General features: G+C 40.4%; 1 long non-coding RNA gene across 1 annotated transcript; it reads right to left on the reverse strand.

Moving 5' to 3' along the window:
* Nucleotides 1–533: 533 nt before the first annotated feature.
* Nucleotides 534–14,640, reverse strand: LOC148424055 (uncharacterized). The gene is made up of 3 exons (XR_015865721.1): nt 14,287–14,640; nt 3,058–3,127; nt 534–1,974 (listed from the first exon to the last, which is right to left on the reverse strand). It is a non-coding gene; the product is annotated as an uncharacterized LOC148424055 (long non-coding RNA).
* Between the last annotated feature and the right edge of the window lie 1,032 nt (nt 14,641–15,672).

Below are 15,672 nucleotides of genomic sequence, written 5' to 3' on the forward strand. Positions count from 1 at the left end.
TGCTGTTTAATATTTTTGAAATGGCCCTTAAAGGACTTTACCAGCAATGTCGGCATCAAAGGGAGAAATTATTTCGGTACGAGAAAGAACCCCTAACAAAACAATGAATCTGTTTCTTTCAATTCTCAACATTTCTTTTGCCTTTTTTTGTCTTGAGAAAACGTGCTTTCATGAGAACAAAAAAAGATGGTAAACTGTGACTTGTACGCACAGTACCATGTCAAACGTTTGGAAACACGTTCCAACGGTCACGGACACATCAAGAGATCTAAGACATTTAACGTGAAAACACACATTCGAATACATCATAACAATGACAAGAGAATAAAGTTGCGCAAAGCTGTGCCTACTCTTGAAGAATCTAAATGATGTAAGATTCTGACACACCTAGCTACTATTCAGGAAATTAATTAATGAGATGTGTGGCGCACTCAATTGATTCCTGAATTGCGCAAGCGCAAAAAGAGAATTCTTTTTGATGTTATGGGGCCCATGTCTAAGCAAAGTTAAAGAAATGAAAGCAGCAGCCACAATGAATGTGCAGTATTTTGTTTTTATTGGGAAAATCTTTTTGTTTCATTACATCATAACTAGCTTACCTTCTACGCAGATGCAAACGCTATTAAGTTTCATGACCCTACCGCCGATTATATTGCTAGCCAGAAACCCAGCAGACAATGTAGCTGTAGAATTGTAGCACACAGAAATCTACATTGTGTGCCAGGTCCAGGACAAAGCAAATCGATGAGCTTCTGGAGGCCCAACAGGAAGCCTTGAAAGAAGGATGGTGGAGAAGGACAAAAGCCCTGACAAGGGCCCCTTGTGGAGTCGTGACAGAGAACATCCTGCCTGTGGGGGTCACAGGACAGAGCCCCCGCGGCCAATCGGGAGGCTCAGAGCGCGCCTGGCGACCAATGGGTGCGGAAGGTAGGCGGGAAGTCGGCCGGGCTGCCAGAGACCCAGTAGCCAGATGTAGCTGCTGATTGCTATACAGGATCTACACTGCCTACTGAGCAAGTGACGGCCGCCGTGCGCAAAGGGATCTGGGGCTGAGTCCGCCTGCAGGGGAAGAACACGGAACATCCCTTTAATACAACTCACGGAGCGCAGCCCGAGGGCGGGGAAGGATATGGGAGATTATCCTCTGACGAACATCTCCAAGCATGGCATTATCAGTCGCAGATTCCTGTCATTCTTTCCCATTAGCCTGGAGGCCACGCCGGCTCCGGCTATGACACATAATGGAAGCACTGAGTCGATCCTAATAAAATATCACTCGTGCGCGTAGGTGAGGAGCCCGACGCCGCATACCTGAGAGCTCGTGACCGCCACGTTGATCAAATAGACGGCGGCCAGCTGACGGTCACTTGACTCCAATGTAGCTTTTATTAAGGACCGAATGTGCTGGGCTTCTCCCCGAACGACGCGCATTCCAGCCATTAAGGCTCTTCCTTGGTCACGTTGTCATTGTCACGCTGCACTCTCGCACCAGGCTCATGCCAAATGGAGGAATGTCCGAAAAAGCTTTCAAGGCTTATAATGGAATGCTATAAGAAGCCAAGCTAAAGCCTTCGACATTGGATCCTAGGATGTTGCTATGCTTTTTAAATAATTGCTCTTCCAGCGGCTAAAGGACCTACAGCGTAGTAGATGATTAAACATTTGATTTGATTTTTTTTTTTTTTCATTTTAGGTAGTTCCAGATCAATGAAGCACAACTTGATGGTGCAATGTACCAAGCAGCACCGAGTAACTACTAAATGGACTCTCATTTTTATAGCGGGCCTTCCGCCTTTGGTATTCACAACCGGTCATTTACCTACTGGTGACGCAGCATCAGGAGCAACTGGGGGTCTTGCTCAAGGACACGGCATGGTCGCGATGGCCGGGGGAACGAACTCGCGACCTGTCAGGTGGGAGACCAGCACTTTACCACTGAGCCGCACCGCACCGTGCTGAGGCGTCTTCGAAGACCTGCAGCATAACAAAAGGAGAAAACATATGAAAATTGTGATGAAAAGAAAAATAAATAATAATAATAATATCAATAATGATTATTATTAAAACTGTAACATTTCCATTTGCCCTTTGATAGGTTTTCAGTTTGATTGAACATTGTGCAGTTTAAATACACAATGTTTTAATTCTTGTATATTTAATATGTCAATTTAAAACAGGCGATAAGTGTGAAAACGTTTCAACATGTTTTAACATATTTTAACATGTTTTCAGAGTGTGACGGGTAAAACTGCATGAAAAAAAAAAACGATTTTTGAGGATGACATACACAGGGGTTCGCAGTACATGCTTTTTATTAAATGGTTGAGAGGTTTTTTCTCACAAGAATGTGTAAGAAAAACTGTTTTTCAAAAAGATTGTATTTTTTTTAATGCAAAAACTGTCATGATCTGTGGAAAGGGGGAAATACAACATGTGGACATTCATCGTTCTTAATGGAGAGCAATTCTAAGGAGGTCGGTGATCATTTCTGACGTTGCTGTAGAAATGTTGCTGGTTTTTTTCTTACTAACCGTCAATAAAAGCCCTCATCTTGAGAAGATGAAAGAAAGGAAAAAGATAGAAATCTTTGTAATGAAAGCCATGTATTTATGAGTTGTTACTATTTCTCTTTATATTTGAACCCTAAAAAATGGTAAAGTAATAATAAAGATATGCGCTTCCGAGTAAAAATAACATTTTGGCAATCTAAAATCTTTAAATGCTTTTGGTTTTGCTTTGAGCCTGAGAACTTTTATGATATGGATTAAAAAATAAATAAAATAATAAAATTAAATATCTATCGGAATGAAAACAATGTGACACAAAAATGTTTTTTTTCCCCTCTGCTTTTGGAGAACACCCCCCAAAAAATCACACTATTTGGAAGTTCAACAGCAAGGCTGCTCATGTATATTTAAATCCTCTTACTGCTTTCTAGTATGTCAAACAGACAAAGGGAAAAGAAATTAAAGATACATGTTTATATTTGTACCCTAAAATCTAAAACAAATGTTTTTTTCCTTCACAGACAAAATGAGCATGCAGGTGGATATTTACCTCTTAAATGCCCATAAATATCCATCATGTTTCTCTTGTCAGAAACTGTGACAAGTTTGACTGCGTTGACCTGAAACGAAAAACACACAAAAATTGGTCAGTACCTGACATTTTAACAGGAATAATGATAATAATTGCCGCTGTGAAACCATTTCTCTTTGCAGAAGAGCTTTTACTTTTCCCATAAAATTCCACTATTCTGTTCTTGCTTTTTTCTTTCCTTGAAAAAAAACATGTTTTCCAAACTCAAAATACGGCTATACATGCTTTACAATGTTGTCTTGAAGATATCGGGTTCAGGTGTGATATTAACTGGGCCAGATCGTCGAAGTTGAGTTTGCTCTCAGGAATGAGAGAGAGATAAAGGCGCTAATCTCTTAGCTTCGTCTTATCTCGGACTTTTCTTTCCATGCTTTGGTGATGCTGACACCTCTGTCGTGCCGGCACATGAAACAATCCCGTTTTTTTCCACTGGAAGTGACGAGTGGAGTGGTGATAGCGGCCTGAGGTCGAGGTTCAACCGGGGGCGGGAACTATTACAAACATGAATTTCCACACACTTATATCATGACCTTTTTCGCCCAAATGCAAGGACGTATAATTGTAATACTTGTAGTATACAAATTAAAATTTAAGTAACTACTGATAAATAATAATAATAATATTATTATTGTATAGTATAATTTTATAATTTTAAGTTTTAATATATATTAATAATTTTGAAAATTAAGAACCTTAAGTTATATACAGTACAGTATATTCTTCCTTTTGTGTTCTGCCACTGTCCGCTAAGAAAATGTTTATCTTTTTGATATTTTCATCCCTAATATACCGTATATGTTTTAAATTTGTGATAAAACAAATATACAAATTTTATATATATATATATATATATATATATATATATATATATATATATATATGAAAATATAAAAAAGGTAAACATTTTCTTAAGAAAACAAAGAAGAGAAACCCATCTAAATAAAAGCATTGTGCATTGAGTTTCCAAATAGGTCTTTTATTCTTCTTCATTGTGTTAACGTTCTCAACTTTTTCTTGCTGTAAGACCAGGAGTCTAAAAACGCTTCATCAGATTCTGAATTTCCTTAATTTGGGGATAAAAAGACCACCAAACTGGACGTTTTTTCATTTTCACAGTTTTGTTTTCTTGATGAGTAGAAAAAATACAGCTTGTAAATATTTGAGAAAAAAAGTTTTTTTTTTTTTTTTTTTTTTTAAGATTTCAAAAACTCAAATTTGTGATATTTTTGAACAATTTGGTAACATCGATAATCAATGTTGAGACAACTTTTGCTATGCGCTTCAAGTTGCAGACTAGGGAGGGGCGGGGCCAGGCGTGCCATTCCATTCCTGCCTGCGTTGGGCAAGTCTATTCCTAGAGTGTGGTGAATGGCAGTTGATGTGGGTTTCCTCTGAGCTGCCTGGAAGATGACTGGGCCTGACCACATCCACATTCGCGCACACACGGACACACACATTCACAAAGTGACAACTGCTGAGAACACACACGCACACGAGAGCACATTGTGGGGGAAGCAAAGAGGAAGTGAATTATTACCCTGCCTCAGTCTCAAAGTAGGGGGTGACCACTTGACAAAAATGTGTGTGTGTGTGTGTGTGCGTGTGTAGGCAAACGTACGTTGCATATTTGTTTCAAGCGACGCTGGTTTGCGTGTGCATGTGTGTGTGTAGGCATGTGTGTGTGGGTGGGTGTGTAAGATGTGTGAGCTGGGTGTGGATGCATTCTCTTTCTATCTGCTGTATGTGGTACATTTATTCTCCAAAGCACTTCGGTGCTTAATGTAATGGGAGGTACAGAAAATGGAGAGACTTTGTGGTGAACTTACAAATTAATAATAGTACGTGTCATTCTATAAAAGCTAAACCTCAACTTTGAGATGCCCATCTGCATCCGCCAGGCAACCACTGCAATATGACCAATATTTCCTTGAGGAATTGTTTTATTCGTAATATTGTCATTCATTATTTACTTTTATGGAATGTTCTTAGCTCCTATTTTAGGGTTAGTGTTAAATGTTTATTTATTAGAATGATCAAACAGTAGCTCTTCAGAATGCAGTCAGAAGATCCACTCCGATTTGACTGAGCTGTTTAATGATGCGATTTACTGAGGAGAAATTACTCATAATTGACCCCAAGATCGTAAATGTTAATTATAATTAAATTCACGTGCTGTCGATGACCTGAAGGGATCTGGATACAATGAAAGAAATATTCATATTTCGAGCTGAATGGGTGTCCGGGGTCAAAGGTGAGACATGGAACTGCTGGTCAACAAAATGCGTTCACTTATTAAGAAAAACTACCAAGGCAGTTGCCTTTATTCATTTAGGTTAGCTCCATATTATGTGTCATTGATTTTTTTGTGCTCTGCACATGCGCTAATCGCAAGGAAACTGGGACTTTACTCCACAAAAGTACTTAAAATGTGTATTGTGATGGCGTTAAAACCTCGCCATCTGTAAAGTAAAGCCATCTGAAGAGACGTTGTGCAAAGCATTGATTTCTCTGTAAAGTAAACAAACAGGTCGAACCTCAGAAGGTACAAAGACCTTCGATTTTGAATAGAGGACGAAAACAATTACTGATCATAAATGTGTTTTCTTGAGTGAAGAAAGTTGGATGTCAAGAGGTTATCCGCCTTCTTGATTGGAAGGAGCACACTTAACATAACCCTATTCACTAATGCGTGTAAATGAAGATATCATGAACCGAAATTTGACATAACCTGACCATAACCCGGAAATCGACTGCATGTAACCTAAACTATTGTCTAATAATTAATGTCATTATTAACCTTCATCAATCATTAATGTAGAATTTTAAGTGGATGGAACACCACGCCCCAAATTCTATTCATGACACCAGAGTATTTTGTGCTGTGGTATGTCAATAAACATGTAAAACAAATGGTAGACATGTTATTTTAAAACTATAACACATGTACAAATGTCGTTTTAACTAGAATTAAAAAAAAAAAGAAAAAAAAGGAGCATTAAAAGAGCATTTGGGTCCGCCGATATGCAAACTTGAAATTAGTCTCTGGATGAATGTTTGTGGAAAGCATTTTCAGTCCACGTGTTGTGGCTGTCTGCAAAGCGTAAGTTGTAACTGTGGCGTCTGGAAGAGGTAGGAAGGACGGAACGCACAATATACACACGTTTGAACCTATAAAGCTAGAATATTTACAAAGCAGCTTATGCTTCAAGAGGGTCACTTTATTAAGCAAAGCTATAGAACATATGCTAAAGACAGTAAAAAAAAGTAACAATTCAAATTTAAAATGTGTGACACAATGACACGCTCGTTAATGGTGGTTAAACTGAACGTCAACTCTACAAAATGCTTTTGAGGATTTTCCATCAGGCCAGCAGCCAACAGACATATCGGCAATGAAATATTCAGGTGCTCTAGTCGCCGACGATGGAAGAAGGATTACAGAGTCCTATTCCGTTTCTCGTCCAAAGGTTTTCGCTATCTCAGAATAGTCGATCAAGCAGATGGCCGTTGCCGCAAGGTTGGCGAAGTCTGTTTTCCTTCTTTCTCGTGACGCTCACTTTCAAAGCGCCGCAGTAAACCTGAACCCAGAATGCTTCCAAGCGGTGGGTCTTGAGGGTCTCACGTCACCCCTGAGCCAAGGAGAGTCTCCCTTTCCTCGTACCCCGGCCTGCGGACAACCCTCTCCTGGCCTTTTCAGGGGGCTGGACTAATGGGAAGGAGCTGGCACATTGACCAAGGAAAAGCAAACTTCTTCCTTAAGCCGCTTTTTGCAAATGCGAAAAGAAGCGGCGGGAGGGCGAAACTAGCAATGCACGCTGAGATGAGAGATGGACAGATCGGCAGTCACAAGAAATTCCTGTGTCCCCCGTCACCTTTCAGGGGTCAGAGTACCCCGGCGGCCATAAATCTGCTTCATTAGGCCCAACACAAGGCAGCGTGGCAGCTATCATGCTATAATGCAAGCTCTGTTTGTGGCGTTATAACCTGGCTGCACATGCCTGACCTGCCTCCACCCGGAATGCTAACACCACACTGATAAATGCACCATAGAGGACCGGGACAGTCAGGACGTTTACATGGACACGACAACGCCGCCATCTAGTACAATGTCAATGTCTCAGTCAAGCATGTGAAACTTTGTGACGCAACGTCGCCATAAATATATTCAATGAGCTACAACACTGGTTATTTTAGTTGAGCTATGACAACATGAATGTCTTTAACATAAATGCTTGTCAGGCTTCAGGTACGATAATATAAATAAATGTCTCACTTAGTTACATCAACAGGATATGGTTAAGGTGAATTTTCAAATGCACTTTCGTCAAGCGCTGACTTATTGCCTCTTTGGTGTCAACAACGAGGCAAGATATTTTTTCAGGTGGACTTTGATTCATTATTAAAAGGAAAAGACCGATTGACTTGTCTCATTCAGCCTTTGAATGTTTGCTTGAACAAGCCAGTATGGATGTCGGTGTGTGGGGGGAGAAATCATGAAGGGCAAACTTCCACGGTCTGATCTCACAACAGTTGTCACTTGGTTAAGAACGTCCCAAGTAAGATGATCAGCAAATCATCTCTGACGGCCCCCATTTATAACAAATTGGACGGGTCCGAAGATGACTACCCGTAACAAGGATGTTTGTGCAAAGGGCGAGCAGGAAGGAGAGGACGTCCGGGATTTAAATGGGAGGAGCTATTTGGCATGCCAGATAATGATGATAACTTTTAGAGTTTTTGACAAATGAATATTCATCTGTGTCAAAACTTAAAGCATTGAAACTTCAAATCATTTTGTTGTTGCAACATTAATTTCAGCATTTGCATCTACGCCCACACATACTTTACCTCCCAGTCTTGTCTCCTTCCCGCCCCACCCCCATAACCACAACAGTATGTTATTCGATATACGATGAAGAAATGCATCTAAAAGTAGTGTAATTTCGTCGTTTTAAGAACAAACACCATGCATTTCAATTGGACAGCCATGATATGAGTAACCACTAAAGTCAGGGGTAGACTTACAGTATACTTGCTTTATTTTGTAAAAGTCACCTAAATTGAAATACAAAAGATGGGGGGGGACTTGTGCACGGAGAAATACAGTACTAAAAGAGCAGTGTCTTTAACTGAATGTAAAAAAAAACAAAAAAAATGCTTTAGTCAAGCTACAACTACATGATTGTCTTACTCCCGTTACGTTGATATTGTTGTTACTCAGCCAGTGTTTGTGGGTCAGATGGACCCGTTGCATTTTGTGGACTTTAATACCTTAAGTCAAACACTTTTATGCTTCGATACTGAACATGTTTACCTTATCCCAATGACAAAAAATGAAAATGGGTCCCGCAGACCCGAACAATTCAAGGGTTAAGTTCAAACTACAGCCCGGGCGCCATTTACGGTGCACCATCCACATTTTAGTTGCCCGCAACAAATACAAAAATATATTTTGAAAAAGGTTTGATTAAAAACAAAATTTGCCGCAGTCCAAGTAACAGAAACCGTTCATGTTGCAGTTTTCTTTTTACCAACTTAAATATACGTGAAGAGTTTTCATAAAAACAGGCTCCAAAAAAGAAAATTGAGATGATATAGTGATGTTTTCGGATCCTAAACTCAATCCCCTTTACAATGAGATATAATACATCAAGGTAGCTCAAAAACTAACAAACAATTTGAATGTTTCCAAGTTGAAATTAAATTTTATGAGAAAAACAGATAACAGATATGGGCGGCGTGGCTCGGTGGTAGAGTGGTTGTCTCTCAGCTGAGAAGCTGTGGGTTCGATCCCCTGACCGCCAAGACCACGCCGACGTGTCCTTGAGCAGGACACTGAACCCCCAGTTGCTCCTGATGCTGCGTCATCAGTAGGTAAATGACTAGTTAGTGTAAAACGCTTTGAGTACCCAAGGTAGAAAGGCGCTATATAAGTGAAAGTCCGTTTTACCATTTAGATAAAATTTTGGCACATTCATCTTTCATTGGTGCACATTGTCCACTCTTATTTTTGTCCACTTACAATGCTATGTTTTTTTGATGGCGGAAGATGCATGTTGAGACCTTAATGAATTTACTTTTGTAAAAATCCCAAAATGGACATTTTGTCGAAACTTTGTATTTTTGTCAATAACTCGAATTTAATCACCACTATATTAAACCTAACTTTGTGAAAACACATCACACATAAACAATATGGATTGATTTGATTTTTGCAGTGTTTAATAAGTTAAAAGGAAAACAAAAATATCCTAACAGAAAGGCCCTCAAGTCTTCCTATTTTCCTGTATAAGGTCCTTAACTGTCTTCACTGAAGTCCTACAACACTAATATCTTAGTAAAGGTAAGATTGTGTAAATTTCTTAGATGAGCTACAACAACAATATACTCAAGATGACTGTTTTACCTGAGCCATGAAAAATTGGCTGCCATAGTCGAGCTTACAAAAACGTATATAACTTGTTGCATAGCAGCCTATCAGGTCATTGTTTCCGCTTGATTGTCTTTTCTGGTAAGCCCTTCTCCTATTGGATAAGTCTTCTGAAGTCACTACGACGCCACTCTCGAGTTGAACTAAATTGTGCCTCACGTCACTGGCAACCAAACGGCAACCTTGCGCAGCGTACTGCAACGCGACATGCCGTTCCATCCTCACGTCCTCGCATCACTTGGTACACAATGTATGGGATTTTCAATGGCGCATTGCTAAGCGCAGTGTGAAAAGACCTTTAGTCAAACTACGACAACACAAAAGCTTTTGTCAAGTTCCAACAATGTGAACGTCTTCATCGCACTACCGTAAAACAAAAGCTGACAGTGTAAATGTTTTCAACGTGAACCTCTTAGTTGAGCTACAATAACTCATTTGTCTTAGTTGACCACACCAAGAAAAAAACAAAAAACAAACATATAATACTTGTCAGAGTACCACACTAAATATACTTATACACTTTAATGAGTTTATAAAGGTGACATAATTCCTTTCTTTTTCTTCAAAACAATCTTTATTGAAAGACTTCTATGATAATCATAAAAACGTGTTAAACATAATTGAAATGAATATTGAATCTGGAACATGAACAATTTAACTTCCTTTCATTCAAGGTCGACGAGTCTACAAATTAAAAAAGATAAAAAATGTGAGTAATCTTTAAGAACATTCTTAGGGCTTGAGAACAACATTAAACTCAGAAAAATCCCTGCTATTTTTGGGGGGAGAATAAGTTATTCTAAGTTTATTTGTAGATATAGGACAAATATTTGTAGATAAGGGACAAATAAACTTATATCTCAAGGCACAACTGTGGAACTGTTTAATCCCATAAAATTTTCAGTCCGCTTGCAAGATATTAAAATGGTTTCAGCGTAAATATTCTTTGTGCGTGCAGCACAAGTGTCTTAAAAGTCTAGTTTGTTAGTTCTACCGGTGAAACGGACTTGTCTGTTTGCGTTCTATTCCAGTGTGAACCTGATTAGCAGGTGTCACAGTTTGGTTATGACCGTCCGGTCAGCTATCTAGGTGAGTGCACTATCCCGACTGACGTGCTTCCACTTTGAATAATCAACCTGGCTGAGTCATGCTGTTCACTGATTACCTTCAGAAAACAAAAGGAACACCTTCAGAACAGGCCGCCCATTCATCCTACTTTTCCATGACGTGCATCGGCCGTGGACGCACACACACTTGAACGCACTGCTTATTGGAATTCAGTGGGGCCCAGGTAGGGGAAGCTATGCCCATATATGGGCATAGGAGGAACCAGGCCAGGTGTGTGTGTGTGTGTGTGTGTGTGTGCACACAATCGCGCACACACAAAGTGTAACCGTGACGTTGCTTCTAAGCTCTTAACTCCAGCCTGTTGCTGTATAAACAAGTGAGGCGTCACGCGGCCAGCGAAGTGAGGGAAAGTAACAAAGGAAGGAATGAGCGCTCTTATAGTAGACATTGTTCTGCTGCTGAGCACACTTTTACTTGCATAACTCCACTATGGAAAAAAAGGGCATGCCAGGGAAGACATGACCTCTTAGAGAGCCTTCAATGAATGTGTGTGTGTGTGTGTATGTGTGTGTCTTGGTGGGGGGGGGGGGGGCGTTTCAATGAGAGCAAAAATGTGGGTCAAATGAAAGGCTGCCACAGGTAAATTATGGCTTGATTGTTGAAAATGCGATGACTCAACAAAGTCAACATAGGAAAGTACAAATAGCTAGCAACGCTCTAGATAAAACAAAGAGGACATTAAAACAACAAGATGGCTATGATGTATCGTTACAAATCAACAGGAAAGTGCATTTTTGCGTTTTCAACTTTGGCCTATTATTTGTGGGCCATCTTGAATGCGCTTAGTGTTATATGTTAAATGTCTTAGGTCTGAAAATGGCATTTGAAGCCTGTTGCTGACCAAAACAGCAGCACCTACAGAGGTGAGGAAACAGTCTTCCAGATGAAGTGTGAACTTTCGCAACAGTAATTAAAGGGCCTGTATCATGGCAGTTCAACTTTTGGGGGATTTTAACCATGTTACAATGTTCATTTCGCATCCTAAAAACCCTAATGTTTTTTTTTCCTTCATTGATGCATTTCTATACATTCCTTTCTTATTATGCACTGCCAGCAGCAACCCACTCAAGCAGATAAACATGACATGCGAGGGGCCTGATGATGATAGCAAGCCCTCATACCACAGTGCAAAAGTAAATACACTCCAACCACACCTTTTAGTTTCATTTTGGTTCAGAATTTGAGGGAGGCCAATTTTGCACCGAGTCGGCCAACTAAAGAGCCAAATTTAATTTATTTGTAACTTTTTACTGTGGAAAATGCCAAAGTGGTGAAAAAATTTGTTTGTGCCAGACAATCAATGCTAGTAGTAAATAATTCACCCACTGGCAGAATTATTGCTATCAATACTGGTTTTCCATGGGACTGATTTGATAGGAGGAATGACTCTGAGTTAGTGCGGTCACAACACGGTTTTGCATTTTTATGTCAGTAATATGGCTATTTTGGCCCCTTCTTTTACTCAGCATTTAGAGCTTGTAGGCTATAACAACCTGTGAACCTCGTGAGGATGAGCGGTTAAAATGAAGCACTGAAGGAGGTCATAAAGGGGGTGGCCACACAGTAAGCGCTGCAGCTCCTGTAAACATAATGATTAGTAGAAAATTAATATTTGCTAAAAAAAACAAAATCATTTGCCATTGTGTGCAATGTAACTAATTTGCATATATTTGACTGTGGAAAGTGGAAAAAATACCAGAATCGAGGTCCTTCCACAACACTGAGTGCCTCTTTTTTCAGTCCATCCCATATGACTCCTCTCTCTAAAAGTAATTATCTTACAAATTGTTTACTATGTTTCTAATGCATTATATATTCCCCGCCCCCCTCCCCCCGCCACCCACTATCTGCAGTTGAGGACCTGAATACCCCTGTCCTTTCATAAAATGTTTCATTAACATTCACATTGTTTTTAAATTTTCAAGTAATAACGTAAAATATTACAGTAGAATATAAAAAATATTATGATTGGTGCATGTTAACAAATAATCAAATCAAGTCCAAAGTCTGGCTCCAACCCACTATGGTCCCTTCTCAAGGTTTCTTATTTTTCCCTAGATGGAGTTTAGAGTTTTTCCTGTGAATCCTGTTTTTTGTTTTGTGTTCACTTGTGAACCATTTGAGACCAAGTGGTGATTAAATGCTATTTCTAAGAAAACGTGGATTAAAATTAATCCGATTTTGCAACGCAAATGGACCGACCAGATATTTGAGTCAATTTGACCTAACATTCAGGATTTCTTTTTTCTTATAAAACAAAACCAAAAAAAAAAACAAAAGCTGGATCAAAGTGACCCATTTTTTTTTTTTTTTTACCATTTAATGGAGTCTTCAGAGCCCAATTGTCTTCAGAGTTTCCGAGGAAATTCTTACATTCAATTTCCCAGGGGCCCATAACAAAATCATGAAATATAATGCAACAATAAAATTATGGTTTGTAGATTTTCCATTCCATTCAAACAAAAGTAACATTTTTTTTGTCAAAATGTATAGAATAATGAAATTTGAAAATGTACATGTACTTTTGTAAATGTACATTTCTTTTTACATTTACAAATTGTCATAATAACCTGCTGCTATTTTTTGTGTGTGCATATTTTAGATTTATTATGCCCAAATAATCCAACTGTATTAACTGGTATTTCCCACCCCCCTCCTCCCTGTGTGGCTGCAGGAAGGCGTCAGGCCTGCTTCCTGCCAAATAAGACAGGGCAGGGTTCATTCCATAAGGCAGTGATGATAAGGCTAGGGGGCGGAGGGGGGGGGCTAGCGGAGGGAACGTGGGACAGATTCCACGGTAATCTCATCGAGATTTCCTCGAAGCATCTCACCGTTAATTTCCATTGACGAAGGGAGCCTTGTCAAAGTGCTCGGGCAACACACACCTGACAATGCAATTTGCGGAAGCTACCCCCATGATATGCTTAAGTGACACCTTGACATTCCAGTTCAAAAGAAGAGAATTGAAAGTCTGCGATAGCGAAACAACGAGTGATTTATGTCAGTTGTCAGTCAGGACGAGTGTTAGACACTTGCAAAAAAAACCCATCAGAAATGCACACAGAGTGGTGGTCAGCTGGTGACTAAACCCACCCGCTGTCCCTCACAAGAAAAAGCCCAAACACAAGCACGCCAAAACTCGGCGCAGCCAATCATGTGCGGCATCCATTCATAAAGAGTCCGAGCTCTGTGATATGACAACCCCTCCTACCTCCCGCCTCCTACTCCAGCCGCTTCATTCATGCCGCCACCGCCGCCGAGCGGAATGAGCGCTATGTGTGTCAAATGAAGGGAGGAATGAGAGAAGGGAGGGCCCGGCGGGGTGGGGGCTGTTCGGCATGACCGAGAGAGGAAGCGGCACCTCCATCTGGGACTTCGAAAGTCAAAATCAACTCTTGGACTCAATGTCATATGACCGAATATCAAAAAGCCCTTCTGCGGTTCGAAATGATTTTGACGTCTTGAGAAAAAAAAATAACCGGCGGACCATTTCTGGGGTCCCAACCCTCAGTTTTGAGACCCGGCTCTCAATGTTAAAGCTTAACAGAGAACATATGATAGCCATCAACAGCAGCATGCACTCCCCTCTCTGGGAACTTTTCAACCCCCTCCCCTTCTTTTGTACTTACCCGAGCTTCTTCCTCTTGGCCACTTTCGGAATGAAGGGGGGACCCCCCCCGATCACTCACTCCTCCTCTCCCAGTCGTTTCCTCCTAGAGTCCATTTCATACTGTCCCGGCGCAGTACTGTGCTCCTCTGCCTCCGAGTGGGATTCCGGCGTCACTCTTTAAACTTTTGCCTGGTCCATCAGTGGGCGAGAGAGGAGGAGTAGGGGAGAGAAAAAGAGAGAGGGAGGAAAGACGCGATTGGGTAACTAGTTCTCACCCACATCCTCGCCTGGACAAATCACGCACTCTCTCTTTCAAAAAAAAAAAAATCTTCACTTGTCTGCCTTTTATTCTTGCTGTTGCATTCTTCTAAGCGTAGTCAGTAGCAGACAAACATACACAGGCATACTAGTATATATATATATATATATATATATATATATATATATATATATATATATATATATATATATATATATATATATATATATATATATATATATATATGAAATGTGTTTTATGTGTGTAGGGGGTGTATGCGTGCATGTGCGTGTTCGTTCGTACGTGTGTGTCTGCTTGTCTGTGTGTGGTATGCGTGAGAGTGTGTGTGTGTGTGTGTGTGTGTGTGTGAGTCCCTCTGGGCTAAAGGTGCTTTCCCAGAGCTCAGGAGACATCGCAGCCGTTAAAACTCCATGAGCCAAAGTAGCGCTATCACATTTTTCCTCTCTATCTCCCTCGCTTGGCCCCCTGAACACACACACTCTCTCACACACACACACACGCATACTTGCGATCAGTGCTCCAGCACTCTTTATAGCGTGGCTCTTAAAAAAGAGAGGGCGGGGGGAGGGGGGGGCAAGGGGAGTGTCCTGTTACACGGCTCTCAATTGAGGTTAGAGAGAGGACATCCATTGAGAAAAAAATTGAGAGGAGGGAACACGAAGGAAGGAGGAACGAGAGGGGAGGGGGTAAAATGTGTGCGTGCATGCGTGTGTATTGTTAGGAAACCCCCGGCAAAAAAGCCTGGAAGCCTGTGGAAATAGACCTGGGTGGAGGGCGACACAAGAGGCCTGAAGTAGAGACTTCCATCAAGGCCAAAAGATCATTTGGAACTTTACCAGATTGTATACCACTCATACCCAAATCCTAAATTTTGTCATCCGGGTTATTGTGACACCAAAAAATGCATGGATCTAAACCATAGGTGTCAAACTAAAGGACCAGATACAACCCACCACATATTTTCGTGGACCTCATGTTTCTTGCAAATTGTCTCCATGAGATAAAAGATATCGGAAGCAATTGTTGTTACCTGTACCTCATATTAAAGGATTGAAAATCAATAAGTAATGATACAGGTTTATGATCCATCAGTTTGTTGTGTATACAGTTTCTGCGATGAAAAAA

The sequence above is a fragment of the Hippichthys cyanospilos genome, chromosome 5, assembly GCF_059441005.1.
Source record: "Hippichthys cyanospilos isolate Australia breed blue-spotted pipefish chromosome 5, RoL_Hcya_1.0, whole genome shotgun sequence".
NCBI classification, from domain to species: Eukaryota; Metazoa; Chordata; class Actinopteri; order Syngnathiformes; family Syngnathidae; genus Hippichthys; species Hippichthys cyanospilos.